The sequence below is a fragment of the Rosa chinensis genome, chromosome 3 (assembly GCF_002994745.2).
Source record: "Rosa chinensis cultivar Old Blush chromosome 3, RchiOBHm-V2, whole genome shotgun sequence".
NCBI classification, from domain to species: Eukaryota; Viridiplantae; Streptophyta; class Magnoliopsida; order Rosales; family Rosaceae; genus Rosa; species Rosa chinensis.
The window spans coordinates 9,413,884-9,423,839 of NC_037090.1; the positions used below are offsets into that span (position 1 = coordinate 9,413,884).

The window sequence follows — 9,956 nt, forward strand, 5'->3', positions numbered from 1 at the left end:
TGCTATGAGCTTAGTATTTGTAGATTATAACTTTTATAGTATGCGTAAACTTGCTAAATATTGAAATATTGAACTTGAATTTTTTTTTTTCAACGAGTGTTGCGTTTTGACTATGAAAAATCATTTAAAAAAAAATCTATTAGAAATTCTGTGTTTCGTCTATAGAAACACAGATTTAAACGTCAAGTTGGCTTTCACGATCAGTGAATTTTCACAATCCCTTAAACTCTCACTTTCAAACTCCATATCGTGTCTCATTAAAAAAAAAAAAACACTATATTATGTCCCACCAAAGCATAAAATAAATTGCATACAGTATTGTGTGTCGACATTCCGCGTGCAAGAGTTTTGAAAATGGAGGCGTCTCGACTTCTATAATCTTTGTACGTTACATACGCAAAAGATATGAGTCCATAATGTCATCATCTTCATACGAAAGCTTGTTTCTCTCTGATCGATCCACGCAATTACGATATTAGCCCTTAATTTCTTTTTAAGGAACTGAAGAAGAAAAGAAGTTTAACCTCTCAAATGCAAGTTACACAAGAGGGTGGGAGCTGAGGAGGACTATGATCCCCAAGTACAGAAAATGTCGAATCTCAGTCGATAAAAGAAAAGGGTATCTCAGTAATTAGACCCTCTACAAGTCGCATATTGCTTGGTCATGTACTAATAAGCAGTACATAGTCAGTGCACATGACAAAAGAAGCTGAAATCTAGCTAGCTCAGACCAGCAGCAAAGATCGATGGCTAGATTTAAGGATGCAATATCAATATTGGTGTGTGTACTTTTTCGAAAGAGCACACACCTATATCGGGAATTCGCCGCCTTCATCACTGACTTGGTTTCTGTTGTATCATCCACCATCCAAGTTTCTGGCTTTATTTTTCTGCATAGTACAAGGGATGTTTCTGCAGGCAGCAGCAGGCACTCCCCTATGTACTCATCGATGTTCGCTCGACATGATCATTAGTTCTTTGCAGAGTTCATGAGGCTTATTTTAACTGTAAGTGGTGGTTTATCAATCATTGCTGACGATCTGGTGGTGCTATGAGCTAGCTAGTTCATTTTAGATTCAATTTTCGGTACTTTTTTTTGTTACACGCTGGATGCTGCTGATAATGAATGTATGATTATTCCATATTCATAAGAAGATGCAATTTTTAGTTTTGATCGGATATGATTGCTACCAAGACATCGAGTGTGGAAAAGAAACTCAATTGTATATTCATCATGCGAATGCGACCTGAAATGTCTGGCTATCAAATCAATAATTCATGTATCCACTGTGAAGTTAGTTTCATTCATGCATATATTCTTTTGGCATAAGCTCTAGATTTTCAGTTATATCACATTATTCAAGCACATTCTTGGGTTTATAATTAATCTAGCTACTGCATCAGCCATCACTCGGTCTAATTCACCGGCAAAATATTCCATTTGTTGAGTATGTTTAGCCAAATTTTTTATATTTGTTTCATCTAGAAAAAAAAAATTGCGTATTTTAGAGATATTGGAGTAAATTACTTTGATGATCTATATGTTTAGAAGAAGAGTAAAACTTGGATCAGGTTATTTCTTTTTGTCAGAGATATTGGATTATTAACAGTTTTCTGTCAATGCTGATTGTCTATGTGAGTAATTATGAAAGCTCTTGAAATTGTTTGCGACAAGATTTACATTTATCGATATATAATAGTTTTATTCCATGTATATTTCTAGAGTTTTACTGGTTTTAATCCATGTATATTGCTATATACAATTTTGCTTGATCTTTTTCATATGAAAGTTCTCCTAGCTAAATAGGTAGGAGAGAATGAGAGTTGCCAACTATCAGGATACAAACTAGTAGCTAGCTCTAAATGTTACTTTCATCTTCAGGGTTCAATGATTTTAGAGATGGTAAAATAAGCAGAGGCCAAAAGATATTCCTCTCCTTCCTAGCTTTCCTGACAACCTTCCTTTTGTATAGCCTTAATTAGGACCCCATTCACAGCCTTTAGATAGTTGCTCGAGTCATGGTCCCTTAGAATTGTACCTTCCGAACCATACGCTGTAGGATCACTTAGTGTTTCTAGTGGATGTGGGGAATTCAAAAAGGCCCTCAAGACATTCGAGGAGAATCCACATTGGGTAATGTCCAAAGCATAGAGAGAGCTCCCCGAAGGGAGTAGAGGGTGTGGAGGAGATGACTTTTCATCAGGTTGGACGATAAATAGTCTACCCATAGGAGAGTACAATATCTTCTGCATAGAAACACATAACTTCATATGAGTTTAAGTCCACACATAACTGCATAAATTTATGGAGGATTTTATGAATTTGCTTGTATAGATTGATACATACATTCTTTGTTAGACAAGGGTGTGACTCAAATGAACCGTGTAAATGCTTAAGAACTTCTGCAACATGATTAGGGTAGTTAGAGGAGAAAGATCTAGGGACAATATCTCTGGGCAGCATAACACAACGGATGTGATCATACTCATCAAATCCTAGTTGCTCAAATATTTTCTGGCCTCCACAGAACACATATGGGGAGCCAAATGTGACAACAGGCAGAAGAGTTGAGGGTTTGACGAGCTTCCTAGTCAGTAGCATCAAGTGGACTATAACAGAAAGGCTTCCTCCAAGACAATGGCCAGTAAATTGAAGCTTCGCTTGCTCCCCATATCTTGCCAAGTGGTAAATTATTTTGGGTTTGAACTGCTGGTAAATTTCCTTTGCCAGTTCATAAATTCCTCGGTGAACAAGTACACTAGTTCCCTGCATGAGGATATCAGTTACGTTTAATTTCTCATTTTCTTTCCTTGCACTGGAGACTTTGTATCTTAGTATATTATCCATGCCTACCTCAAATTCAATGGGTTCAAATAAGAAATATGCCTGCCAGGATGCAAGGGAGTCTATACCCTGCAAGTCAAGAAACAAAAATAGCATCCTCTTTATTTAGAAACTTAGAAGATTAGTGCGACTTGTGAAGATATTGCTAAATAATGGTAGAATAATCAGTGGCATAACAGACAGTGTGGGATGAAGAGCTAGGAATACATACCTGAATCACAAAGAAACGAGTATATGTAGTGGGATCATCACAAACAAACCACTCACAAGGTAAGGAGTGCAGTGACTGAATATCCTTTGCTGCTCCTTGCTTTTCCTCATTACCTGCTGTGAGCCTCAACGTCATTGTTGATGCTGTAAGGGAAGCATCTATCTCTGACTTATGATTTTGGGGTGAGCTCCCTCCATTTCTGCGTGAATTCTCTCCAGCAACCTCCTGCTGTGATTTGCTTACTGAGCGGAGATAAGCTGCAGCTGAGGCCATAGAATTCACTGCAGTAGAGTCCTGATCACGTTTTGATTTGATACTCACAATTCTATCTGCCTTTGCTTGCTTATCTAATGAAGATGTTACAAATTGTAGGCCATAGTATCTCTTTAAATCCGTGGCCTGCGCATTAATTATGACCAGGTCTGATTAGCTATATATATAACAACATTTTGAATGTAAATCATGTTGTAAACTGTATGGTGTTAACAAAAACATACCCTGATCTCTGGTATCACATAAGCCAAGTTGCACAAGAAGGCTAGCTGAGAGAATAATTTGGTATCTGACCATGGTACTCTAACCAAAAATCTCGAGAAAAGGTCACGATCATATGATCTGCGTTTCCTTTCCTCGTCACAGTCGTTGTCTTCACCCCCAACCACTTTTTGCTGCCAAATATTCTTCCAGTTGTTTCTGCCGAGTTCCGCAAGACTCTCCACCCAACTGGTTCTCTTTAGTTCCTCCGCTTCACTGCTCTCCCGAGAGCTCTCCACCTCATTTCTGTCATTCTCCACTATGTTCATATGCTTACTCGAGTTTGGATCAAATGAATATGATCGTAGCAAATTTGGAATGATAGAACCCCGACTTTGAAACGAGGAAATTCGCACGAAAGGACTCTTCTTTGGTTCTGGTTCTGTTGATGTTGCATGGTTACGGTTGATGCAATAACAAATCTGGTTATCGGCTGAAGAAAACCTTCCCTGGATACTAGCAAGATTGCATAGGTCTCTGCTAGAGTGTGACTGGTGAAGGTCATTGTACTCTTTGAGGATATATTTTGTTGATGAAGCCAGAGAGCTGGGAATAGCTAATGAAGTCAATGCCATGGTTGTACTGCAAATTGACTTATGGAAGTTAACTGTTATAATCATACATCTCCTCCTTGTTTACAACGGAAGTCTTATGAAACGTATCGGATAAGAGGTACACATGTCGCCATATCAGATATGATTTCTTATGTTGTCTTCTCGTACTTGGAACGAAAAAGGTCTGGTTGATAATTCCAATGCTTTACCTTGGTTTCAACTTTCGACCAACAAGAATCTCACTAATCCTCTAGTTCTCCAGCCTCATCACTATCGGTGCTGACAGACTTTACTAAATGTTCTACATCTTGTTCATACTTGCTTATGGATAGCTAATTCTAGGGGAAAACGTCTCAGAAAATAAAATAATAAAAAATTTGTTGATGTTGAAGGATGTCGACATAATGTGAGCTTCTTCAAACTAGGGTTTAGAGTTGTAATAAGAAAATGTTCTAGGTATTCAATTGTATTCGGATTACCTTTTGTGTACCTTGTAACTCCCTATATAAGGGCTCCTATTATCAATAATAAACACAATTACAATTCTCCTACAACATGTTATCAGCACGGGTTCTAACCCTAACCCAAAAGAAAAAAAACCTAAAAACTCTCTCTCACAAAAATCTGCCGCAGCCCTCCTTACCCACAAAAAACCCTAGCTCGGCCTACCTCCTGCCGCAGCCTCTTACAGCCTAGCCTCCTACAGCCCATGCTGCCCCAGCCCCCTGTAGCTCGCCCTGCACACCTACGCACCCGCCTGTACACCAGCCCACCTGCAGCCCTATCCGACTGCACACCCGCTCGCGCCACTGCAACCCACGCTGCCACCTGCCTGTACCACTGCAACCCACTGCCTCCCTTGTGCGCTGCTGCCCGGCCCGCCTACTCCTCACAAATCTGCAGCCCACTGTCGCAGCCCCTGCTGCTCCTGCCTTATGCCGCAAGTCCCCGCAGCCTCCCTGCCACATGCCTGCTGCCTGTGCACCTGCCTACAACCTGCACAGCAGCCCGCGCTGCTTCCTGCCACACCCTTCAGCTTAGCAGCCCCGCAGCTCTGCAGCCTTGTATCCCCGCAACAGCAACTCCCAAACACAGTAGTCCAGAAGCAGCAGCAACTCCTGCTGTCAAAAGAAAAAAAAACCCAGAAAACAGAAGGAAGAAGAAGAAGACGCGTAGAAGGAGGGAGAAGGAGTGGGTCCAGAAGAAGAAAAGAAGAAAAGAAAAAAAAAACTGCTGATATCAAAGACTGGGCCGAAAAAAAAAAGAAAAAAAAGGGAGAAGTGCAGCCCACCAACTGCCAATTTCTGGCAATCCTAATTTAGCTACATACCTGCATCAACAAGCGCGTGTATAAAGAATCGTGAAGCAAAGCTTCAAATTACCAAGGAAGTTTTTACGATTAAAGTTCATGCTTTCTTGTCTTTTAAATTCCTTTATTTTGCTGCAGGATTTGTATAATATGAACATGGTTTTGAGTATTTAATAAGCGGAATTGTGGGGATTCACGCTTAACGAACTAAGAGTGTTCGTATGAACTAAGAGTGTTAGTATGAACTAAGAGCGTTAGTATGAACTAAGAGTGTTCATAATGCTCAGACTAAGAGCATCCGTAAGCATCTAATTGTGACCATATTAAAACATCATTGTTTGGTCTAATCCGATTATTCTTGGAAATTGATTTCTTGGTAGCATAGCTCGGAAATCTTATTATTATTAGTTCTCGTGGAAGTTTAGCTCCGAAACTAATTCGTTCTTGTTTCACCCTTTTTCAGGATATCAAATTTGAACATACTTGATTTTGTTCCATTGGATTATGCAGGCAAAAGATTCCTATTCTGGGCTCAGGACGTTGAGCTCCATCTTATTTCCCGTGATCTATTGCACACAATCCAAGAGCTTTGTTATGAAGGAACTGCTTCAGACACTCAAACTGAGATTGACAATTCCAGGGCGCTTGCCCTAATGATGCGTCATATGGATAGAGACCTCCAGTTTGAGTTCATGAATGAGGATAGCGCCATATAGCTTTGGCAAGCGCTTCATGAATGTTATGGCAATGTTCGTGACTCCATCATTCCGAATTTAGAAGCAAAATGGAATGATCTTCACTTCTCTGACTTTGATACAGTCATACAATTTTATTCGGAAGCTCTCCGCATCACAGGAATGATGCGCTTCTGTGGCAAGACTATCACAGAAGAACAATTGATTGAGAAAACCCTCAATACCTTCCTTGTCTATGCTATGAGGTCCAGTGATTTATTTCGGACTCATATAAATGCAAGACAGATCACAAGCTTTCAAAAGCTTATTGAAGCTATGGAAATTGCTGAAAGGCAAGACAACGAGCTTGTGAGAAGAGAAATTGATAGCCTTCAAGATAGCTATCCAGAGCATCGTCCCATGGCTAGAGAAAGTCGCCATAGACGTCATGATCCATATGATCGAAATGCTCATGAAGGTAGTCGCCAAAGGTGACAATCACGCCACTGTAGGAGCCGTGATTTTGAGGGACTAAGGCTTGGAAACCATAGAGCCAACATTGGCCATGGTCATAATCTTCCAACGCCTTAGGTCCTCAGGACCATACACATTGCACCAATTCGCCTCAATCAAGGGAGAATCCTCTTCATGGTATCTATTTCTGATATGGAACATCTGATCAATGGGCCTGAATTTGCAATGTACCTAAGAAGGTAGCTGCCTCACAGTGATCAAGACATCGAGTTCAAAAATACTTTAAATCTGGCGGTGAAGACAAAATGCCGCAGATTTTTATTTCGAATAGTCTTTTATTTTTCCAAGAATTATGTAATGGTAGTTATGCCTTAAATCAATAAATGACATTTTGTTTTAATTCTTTCTCACTTGGCTCACCTAATTAAGTATGATGTCTAGGAAAGTAATTGAGATTAGTGGTACTTAAGAGAGCCTCGCTCCACCGACATCTCTTCCTACTTTCCTGGTCATATTTGATTGGAGTCACTGAACGGATTGAGTGACTACAATATGTCTAAGTTTGACTTTTATTTTTGGATTAGACTTTGGTTAAGAAACTTTGATGTAATCATTGGCTATTAATAAAGTGTCGATTCTTTTACTTAATGTCTTGGACATACCTTAATTCGAACTTTATTTGAAAGATATAAGAGTCAATGATTTTCATGTGGAAACACATAGTGAGAATGGACAAGAGTTCATTTGCATCACCCCTAATGACTACGGACATAAACGAGTATTAGAGAAACTTATGTGTCGCTCCAGTGGGTTGTATGCAACCACTATTCGAGTCATTGAATCCAACCATGTCATGAGAGATGATTTATGGGATTCTGACACATACAGGCTTTGGCATGACCATTTGGGACACCCAGGTCGTGACATGATGATCCGTGTATTAAAGACTTCACACGGACATCCATTTTTCAGAACGAAAAGAAGTAAGGACCAAGAATTGGTTCGAGGAGCTGCACATGCGCCTCATGGGGCCATGATTGTGCAAGACTGGCTACACATGGCTAGCACCACCTACCCCCTGCGGCCAATACATGGCATTGACGCCATGTATGGAGACTTGGCTCCTCTCTCTACTTCTCGAAGTAAATTGTGACATTCTGGCTCAACCAAAACCTTCATTGGTTGATTATACGACCAATCTTTCGTTCTTTAAAGCTTGTTTTTTAAGGATCACTATCATCCTATGCAAAGGACACTAAAGGAATAATTTCATTCTTACAAAGAATCCAAGGGGATTCTGTAGATCGATTCAACCAACTTGCGGACTGCTTAGATGTTTTATGTTGTTGGTTGATATGTGGACACGCTGGTCACGTGACGCACTATCGTCTACTGGTAATGCTGCTTAAGATGCACTCCTAGCCCAAATCATATGGCTACGGGCTCACTACCCGGATCATCCCGTTCAGTCAATTCGACTTGAAAATGCTAGAGAGTTTACATTGAAAATTCTCGATGACTATTGCATATAATTGGGTATTGATATCAAGTATCATATTCCCATGAAGACACCCAATTGGTCTCGCGGAAAAGCCACCATTAAACGACTACGATGGTAGCCCGGACATTGGTAATGCGCACCAATATTTTCTGCTTGGGTTATGCAATATCGCATGCAGCTATGCTAATTCGTCTACGACTCATAGCAGCCACTCAACTTTGATTTGCGTTACAGCTAGTGACTGGGTTCGAGTCTATTTCGTACTTATGCATATTTGAGTGTGCGGTTTATGTGCCAATTGCGCCGCCATAGCGTATCAACATGAGTCATTACAACGAATGCATATATATATATATATATATATATATATATTTGTGTTGGACATAAGTCTCCAACTATAAGTTTGCTATGTAGAACCCTTGACAGGCGATCTATTTTTCGCTTGATTTACGGATCGTCACTTTGATGAAACAGTCTTCCAGTCGTTAGGGGGGGATTAGAACGTCAGCGTTCAATATGAACGACATGAATTGTCGTGGTCTGTCCCTACTATGTCTCATCTTAATCTCCTAAAAGTGACGAGATCATATATACCTGCTGCAAACATTCCTACAAGGATAGATGTCCCCTCAAGAGGACATGACGCCATCCAGAAGAGATGGGCACGGCACCACTACCATGGATGGTAGTATGGTGACGCCACAAGGTGGCATAATGGCATCATAGGGCATGGGTTATGCTAGAGAGTGTAGGAGATCGATAGGTTCGATGGATTCTCGCCCTAGGAAGAGAGCGAGTTTGGCACAACTTGATCCATTGATCATTGATACTCAAAATCCGTCTCATGAGAATATTCTGGATTGTGGTTATGTCCAAGAGACATTGTTGGGGGACGCCTCAATGTTAGAACCAATTCCTGAGAATATAGAGATCTTTACAAACTACACTAGTGTACATGAGGACGTGGAATTATTGAGACCAATGACATCGAACCTTGCTCCGTTGAAGAATGCCAACGTAGAGAAAATTGACCTAAATGGAAAGATGCGATCCAGGTTGAATTGAATTCACTAACGAAGAGGAAGGATTCGGGTCTGAGATGCCAACACCTCCTAACATAAAACTTGTCAACATTAATAGGTCTTTGTTAGATAGCGTGATGAGAAAAAGAGATGATAATCTCGCCTTATGGCGCAAGGCTTTTCACAAAACGCCTTGGAATCGACTATGAGAAGACATATTCTCTCGTAATGGATGTCATTACACTCTACTACCTTGTCAGTCTGGTAGTTTCCAAATAACTGAACATGCAGCTTAAGAATGTGGTCACTACGTATCTCTATGGGGATCTAGATACAGAATATAATAAAGGTTCTTGTGGACTTCATTTACCCAAATCAAGTGGCTCTTGACCACAGAGCGTGTTTGCAATAAGAGTGAAACGCTCACTACAGTGACTACTTGATTGGGAATGGATATGATGAACTATGCTCATGCGTTTTCATGAGAAGTTCTGGATTTGCAATTGTCACGGTATATGTTGATAAACATAATTGGAACCCTTGAGAGTTAAGGGAAACCGCTAAACACCTGAAATCTGAGTTTGAGATGAAGGACCTTGGGAGAACACGGTGTTGTCTAGATTTAGAACTTGTAACCGTGTCAATAAATGCTTTGCATTTTGATAAAGTCAAAGGTGCACTCCCATGGTTATCGGTAGTTTTAGCCCTAAGAGGGATCCGTTTCGTCCCAGGGATGATGACGAAAACGTGTTAATAGAAAAAGTGCTTACCTGAGTACAATAGGAGCATTATTGTGCTTATCACAAGACAAGACCAGAAACCTTAATTGTTA

At 40.4% G+C, this 9,956-nt stretch overlaps 1 pseudogene; it reads right to left on the minus strand.

Annotated features, from left to right (window-relative positions):
• Window positions 1-1,774: 1,774 nt before the first annotated feature.
• Window positions 1,775-4,515, minus strand: LOC112191624 (annotated as a pseudogene).
• Window positions 4,516-9,956: the final 5,441 nt, after the last annotated feature.